We start from the raw sequence: 7,470 nt of genomic DNA, 5'->3' as shown, positions 1-7,470 counted from the left end.
CCTTAAGAACTCGCTCTGGGTGGGACCCGGTACCGGGCTGCGAACCCTGTACCTACCAGCCTGTAGTTCGATGGTTTAACCACTGCGCCACCGAGGCCGGTTCCATTTGACAGTGTTCCTCTTTCTTGTCCACTCTCATGGAAAAACAAAAGAATCACCAATCAGGCTTGACGAATATGACATCTTACTGTTGACCTGCATGGAACACAATGTAATATAACCCTTTGTATAATTCTAAATCAAAAATATTATTGGTAGTAAATCTTATTATTGAATAGTCATAGGGTTCGAAACCCCTCCCTCAAGCAAATTTAATTTTTTCTAAATATATTTTCCGAAGGAGCATGACTCGACCCCGTTATAAACGCCGGTCGCCAGTCTAGACATACCCCCTTTTTAAATGTTTGGACGGTCTAGCATACATATATTTATATTACATGATTTATGTACAGCATGTCACACTGTAATAAAATAATGTTTCTTCTTCTTATATAATTAGAGAGGAAACCCGCTTCCGCCACTCTTTTCGATTACTTAGCAGCATGGCATTTTTTACATGCACTATGGACAGGATAGTATATAACACGGCTTTTGGTACCCCAGTTGTGGAGCACTGACTTGAACGTTGGATATATATATATATGTATGTATGTGTTTTAGAGATGTATAAAACTAATTCATATAATGACAAACAAACAAAACTATTCCGCCAACAAAATAGGTATAGGGCAAGGCAGAGGGATGACGCCATCCCCCTAATTTTAATATTTAAAGCTGATTTTCAATATGATCCCAGCATTCAAATAAAAATGGAATGGAATGTATGTTTAACGACACTCGGCACATTCTAAATTACGGCTGTTTGGTGTAGGCTACATGCCACAGCCTTTTATGTACCAGTCGCGAGGCACGGGTTGGAACGGTAAAAAGTATCTTGGCTCTGTATTTGTTGGAATTATAATTAGTGCGCATTCGATGTTTGTTTTGTTTTGTTTTGTTTTTGTTTGTTTAGTTTTTTTTGTTGCTGCTGTTGTTGTCGTTCTGTCATAGAGGCAAACATTTCACAAACTAACAACCCACGTTACTGTTATTACTGTCCAATTTGTATGTCTACCCACGATGTACCGTGTGTTCGCAGCCTCGATGTAGTGTGTGTTTGCAGCTTCCGTGTAGTGTGTGTTCGCAGCCTCCATGTAACGTGTGTTCGCAGCCTCCATGTAGTGTGTGTTCGCAGCCTCCATGTAACGTGTGTTCTCAGCCTCCATGTAGCGTGTGTTCGCAGCCTCCATGTAGTGTGTGTTCGCAGTCTCCATGTAGTGTGTGTTTGCAGCCTCGATATAGTGTGTGTTCGCAGCCTCCATGTAGTGTATGTTCGGAGCCTCGATGTAGTGTGTGCTCGCAGCCTCCATGTAACGTGTGTTTGCAGCCTCCATGTAACGTGTGTTCGAAGCCTCCATGTGGTGTGTGTTCGCAGCCCCCATGTAGCGTGTGTTCGCAGCCTCCACGTAGCGTGTGTTCGCAGCCTCCACGTAGTGTGTGTTCGCAGCCTCCATGTAGTGTGTGTGTTCGCAGCCTCAATGCACCGTGTGTTCGCAGCCTCGATGTACCGTGTGTTCGCAGCCTCCATGTAACGTGTGTTCGCAGCCTCCAAGTAGTGTGTGTTCGCAGCCCGAATGTAGTGTGTGTTCGCAGCCTCGATGTACCGTGTGTTCGCAGCCTCGATGTACCATGTGTTCGCAGCCTCCATGTAACGTGTGTTCGCAGCCTCCATGTAACTTGTGTTCGCAGCCCCCATGTAGTGTGTGTTCGCAGCCTCCATGTAGTGTGTGTTCGCAGCCCGAGTGTAGTGTGTGTTCGCAGCCTCCATGTAGTGTGTGTTCACAGCCTCCATGTAGTGTGTTCGCAGCCTCCATTTAGTGTGTTCGCAGCCTCGATGTAGTGTTTGTTCGCAGCCCGAATGTAGTGTGTGTTCGCAGCCTCGATGTAGTGTGTGTTCGCAGCCTCCATGTAACTTGTGTTCGCAGCCTCCATGTAGTGTGTGTTCGCAGCCTCCATGTAACGTGTGTTCGCAGCCTCCATGTAACGTGTGTTCGCAGCCTCCATGTAGTGTGTGTTCGCAGCCTCCATGTAGTGTGTGTTCGCAGTCCCCATGTAGTGTGTGTTCGCAGCCTCGATGTAGTGTTTGTTCGCAGCCCGAATGTAGTGTGTGTTCGCAGCCTCGATGTAGTGTGTGTTCGCAGCCTCCATGTAACGTGTGTTCGCAGCCTCCATGTAGTGTGTGTTCGCAGCCTCCATGTAACGTGTGTTCGCAGCCTCCATGTAGTGTGTGTTCGCAGCCTCCATGTAGTGTGTGTGTTCGCAGCCTCGATGTAGTGTTTGTTCGCAGCCCGAATGTAGTGTGTGTTCGCAGTCTCCATGTAGTGTGTGTTCGCAGCCTCCATGTAGTGTGTGTTCGCAGCCTCGATGTAGTGTTTGTTCGCAGCCCGAATGTAGTGTGTGTTCGCAGTCTCCATGTAGCGTGTGTTCGCGTCTCCATGTAGTGTGTGTTCGCAGCCTCCATGTAGGGTCATTCTCCATTAACTGTAGCAACCAATAAAGTATGAATGTTGAAAAATAAATATCTTCTGAGAATGTTAAAAGTGACCTGCCTGCATAGTCTTAAATTGTCTGTAACTATTTAAAAATAAATTCCCCTGTAAAGAGTCACCCTTTTAACAGTGGTGGATGTTGAACTAAGGAAGTCGTACTGATAACGTACGTGACCCGTCATGCCCTCCTTAGGAATTGTACCCTATAAATATACAAATTGGTCATGTTAGGAAGTGAACAAAATACATTTTCCGAACAAGAAGAAACATCTTTATTGAAATCAACTTGAAAAATACAACTTTCTTTACTAATTTGTTCAAGATCGATGTTTGTAATAACACACTCTGACTACATTTTTATGCACAGATTGATACCTTATGTTCCAAACTGCATAGAATTGGTGACAGACTTGCTCCAGTTAAATTTCACAGTTTATCTGCACCTAACAAACACATGAAATAATACAAAAGGGAAGTATACTACTCAGAAGTGTTCACTTGTTATTGACAACTGTATCAAAAGAAGAGGTACGGATAACGTACGTGACGTTAAATTAGGATATGGTCGTTTATAAAAGTTTCTTGCAATCTGTTTACATTTACTAACACAACTATCCATCACCATGACCTTGGCTAACATGCAGAATGATAATCTAGCGAATCATATGCATATTGCCCATTTAATTAATTAATGTCACTGAAAATATGCCTGTAATACAAGTAAATTGTTCATCAATTGATTTTTGACCAACAAGTAAGTGCTTAAAATAAAACAATTCTAACAAAACACGTACAGGGTTATCTCCCCTAACTATGACATATATAAGATACCAGCACATTATCTCCAAAGGACACACGAACAGTGTATCCTCACAACATCTGGGGATAACGTACGTGACTCGGTTTGGTTTAAAATGATTGTTCCATAGTGCCATCCACATGTTCAAAGAATAACGTCATGGTTAGGCCCTATGTAATTCAATCCCTTTAATCCAAACCAAGTACCTTCATTATAGCGTCCCACTCACACGGGTTAACTTGAAAATGGCGGCTGCGGCTTGTTACAGGAGTAGGTTTGTCAATTAAGGAAATGACATCAGTATTGGCATACCATACGACATCATCAAACATGGGCCAGAAAAAACGATTACGCCCAATGCGAGACATTGCCTTCACTTCCAAGTCGTCCTCATCTACGGCTTGTACCATTCCAGGATAGAGCTTGCCATCGTACAGTACTATCACCCATTTGTTCAAATAGGCGGTTGGATGAACAGGAGCGGGAATTGGGACAAGTTCGAATGGTTTCTGATACACGGTCTCCACGGCAGGGCCAGATACTGTCGAAGCCGGCATGGTTGGAGGAGGAGTAGTTTGTGTGACCTCCACGGCAGGGCTACTTGTAGATACTGTCGCAGTGGGGGGAGGGTTAGTTGGTATCTCCACGGTGGTCGCAGTGACGGGGTTCGATGCCGCATCTTCTCTGGTTGTGGTGGCCTTCCTAGATTTGCTCTCAATAACACGATGCTCCCACGAATCGCACCCGCAATACATCGTACCAGTATCAAAGCAATGTTCGCAGTAACACGAGAGTTGAGCGACTTTAATCTGACCATCACCTTGGCCATACACTGCATGAAGTTTTATCGTGCCACCGATGGGACGTATGTTCTTGCACAGGGTTTCAAGTTCCAAACATGTGTGCCATGCAGACGACAATTTTGCCCGTCGATGTTGTATCTAAAATGTTGATTCAGCCTGGAACGCAGACTAATGGATGTCGGATAACGTACGTGACAGTTTCGTACGTGTCATTTGCAGTAAAAAGGGCCTGTAGTCATACATGCACTACATTTTATCATCATTTCTCTGCTTGTGCCCTTGTACATCTCAGAAACTCCAAGCCAAACTATGTATTAATGCGCTCAAGTGTCTACTTTTGTAAGACGGGAACGTTCGTACGTGACACCCTTACAGACACGGTCCAGTATTATGGATTAATTGTCTTTCTGCATCTCTAATGTACATTTTTCGGAGGAAGGATAAGCAGATACACATAATTAAGTATATTTACCAGAATTTAGTCATTAATCCCAATCGATCTAGGCTGTCAGGCCTACGTAGTTTCCTTTTTCAAATTGGATAACGTACGTGACCTAGAATTTGCGACATGATTTATTAGTGAATATTCCATAATTTAAGATGATTTTAAGTAGAGTAGACACATGTTTTGAAAAGGTGCCAAGCTGTTGTGCTTACCCGAGTATAAAAACATACTTTAGAGGTAACAATCATGTATTTGTGATGCCCGTTTTATGCTGATCCTCATTTGCGACATGGGTATTTTTAAGGGTCGGCATTGTCCGACGGTCCTTTTGGAGGGAAAGGAGAGTAATGGCAGGTTCAATAATGACTCAAAAGTACAGGGAATGAACTAGACAACTCAGAAATAGTGTTTATTTTATAATACATTTAAATATTACTGTACAATCAGAGGTCAAAGTGCTGCGACAACTATTTTCTACAGTTGCTACAGTTAAAGAAGAATGACCCTTTAGTGTTTGTTCGCAGTCTCCATGTAGTGTGTGTTCACAGCATCCATGTAGTGTGTGTTCGCAGCCTCCATGTAGTGTGTGTTCGCAGCCTCGATGTAGTGTTTGTTCGCAGCCCGAATGTAGTGTGTGTTCGCAGTCTCCATGTAGTGTGTGTTCGCAGTCTCCATGTATTGTGTGTTCGCAGCCTCCATGTAGTGTGTGTTCCCAGCCTCCATGTAGCGTGTGTTCCCAGCCTCCATGTAGTGTGTGTTCGCAGCCTGAATGTAGCGTGTGTTTGCAGCTCCCATGTAGCGTGTGTTCGCAGACTCCATGTAGTGTGTGTTCGCAGCCTGAATGTAGCGTGTGTTTGCAGCTCCCATGTAGCTGTGTTCGCAGCCTCAGTGTAGCGTGTGTTCGCAGCCTGGGGAGATGTATATTTAACAGCGACACGTTTACTTTACTAAGATGTATTTTTAACAACGACACCTTTACTTCACTAAGTTCAGCTTTTCAACCATTGTCCTGAGGTTGTTGAAATTGTCCGATGTTTCGACTGACAGAGACTTTTAATCACCCCAAATTACATAGTAGTAATGTTCTAGTTTACAATACCAGTGTCTGTAAACCACTGAGGGTTTGGTCAGGCTAATACATGTACTAACTCAAACTTCATTGGTGGGTGTCTACAAGCAAATCAAGTTCTAATGACGACAATAGTAAAATATATGGCTGAAACGGTTGCATGCCACGTTTTAATCACATCAACCGGGTGGACCTACAGCGGTGTCGTGACATAGATAATAATACATGAGTGGACGTTAGATACCATTTATAAACAACGAGTTATGAGATAAATGGTATCTAACGGACACGAATGTATTATTCTATTTCTTACAAATCCTAAAAAAACCATGTTTTAAGCAAATTTTAACATGTTTTTCGACTAAAAGTTGTTTACAACCCTTTGCACTTGTAGCTGACACGTGTTTGTCAGGTTAACTATACGTCACAGTGCAATGAGACATACAGACAGAGACACATACATAAGCACATAATGACGTAAGTGTGGACATGTAACACATCTCGTTTATAACACTGTAACACACTCAACATACCTTCTCAGCGGTGTTACATTCAAATCGTAGTATCAATCAGGTCTGTGCATCAATAGTAGTATCAATGTCGTCTGTGCATCATTTGTAGTACCAATCTGGTCTATGCATCGATTGTAGTATAAGTCTGGTCTGTGCAACAGTTGCAATATCAATCTGGCCTGTGCAACAGTTGCAATATCAATCTGGTCTGTGCATCAGTTGTAGTATCAATCTGGTCTGTGCATCAGTTGTAGTATCAATCTGGTCTGTGCATCAATTGTAATATCAATCTGGTCTGTACATCAGTTGTAGTATCAATCTGGTCTGTGCAACAGTTATAGTATCAATCTGGTTTGTGCATCAGTTGTAATATCAATCTGGTCTGTGCATCAGTTGTAATATCAATCTGGCCTGTCCATCAATTGTAGTACCAATCTGCTCTGTGCATCATTTGCAATGTCAATCTGGTCTGTGCATCAGCTGTAATACCATTATGGTCTTTGAGTCAACTGTAGTATCAATCTGGATTGTGCATCAATTAAAATATCAATCTGGTCTGTGCATCAGTTGTAATATCAGTCTGGTCTGTGCATCAATTGTAGTATCAATCTGGTCCGTGCATCAATTGTAAAATCAATCTGGTCTGCATCAGTTGTAATAGTATGGTCTTGGCGTCAATTGTAATATCAGTCTTGTCTGTGCATCAGTTGTAATATCAGTCTGGTCTGTGCATCAGTTGTAATATCAATATGGCCTGTTCATCAATTGTAGTATCAATCTGGTCTGTGCATCAATTGTAATATGAATCTAGTCTGTGCATCAGTTGTAATATCATTCTGGTCTTTGCATCAATTGTAATATCAATCTGGACTGCAGCAGTTGTGATATCAATCTGGTCTGTCCATCAGTTGTAATATCAATATGATCTGTGCATCAATTGTCGTATTAATTTGGTATGTGCATCAGTTGTAAAATCAATCTCGTCTGTGCATCAGTTGTAATATCAACCTGGTCTGTGCATCAATTGTAGTATCAATCTGGTCTGTGACTCAATTGTAATATCAATCTAGTATGTGCATCAGTTGTAACATCAATCTGGTCTGTGCATCAGTTGTAATATCAATCTGGTTTGTGCATCAATTGTAATATCAATCTGGCCTGTCCATCAGTTGTAGTACCAATCTGATCTGTGCATCATTTGCAATATCAATCTCTTCTGTGCATCATTTGTAATATCAACCTGGACTGCATCAG

This window comes from Gigantopelta aegis, chromosome 10 (genome assembly GCF_016097555.1).
Source record: "Gigantopelta aegis isolate Gae_Host chromosome 10, Gae_host_genome, whole genome shotgun sequence".
In the NCBI taxonomy this organism is placed as follows: Eukaryota; Metazoa; Mollusca; class Gastropoda; order Neomphalida; family Peltospiridae; genus Gigantopelta; species Gigantopelta aegis.
The sequence above is the reverse complement of the archived record's forward strand: the minus strand, read 5'-3'. Positions refer to the sequence as shown.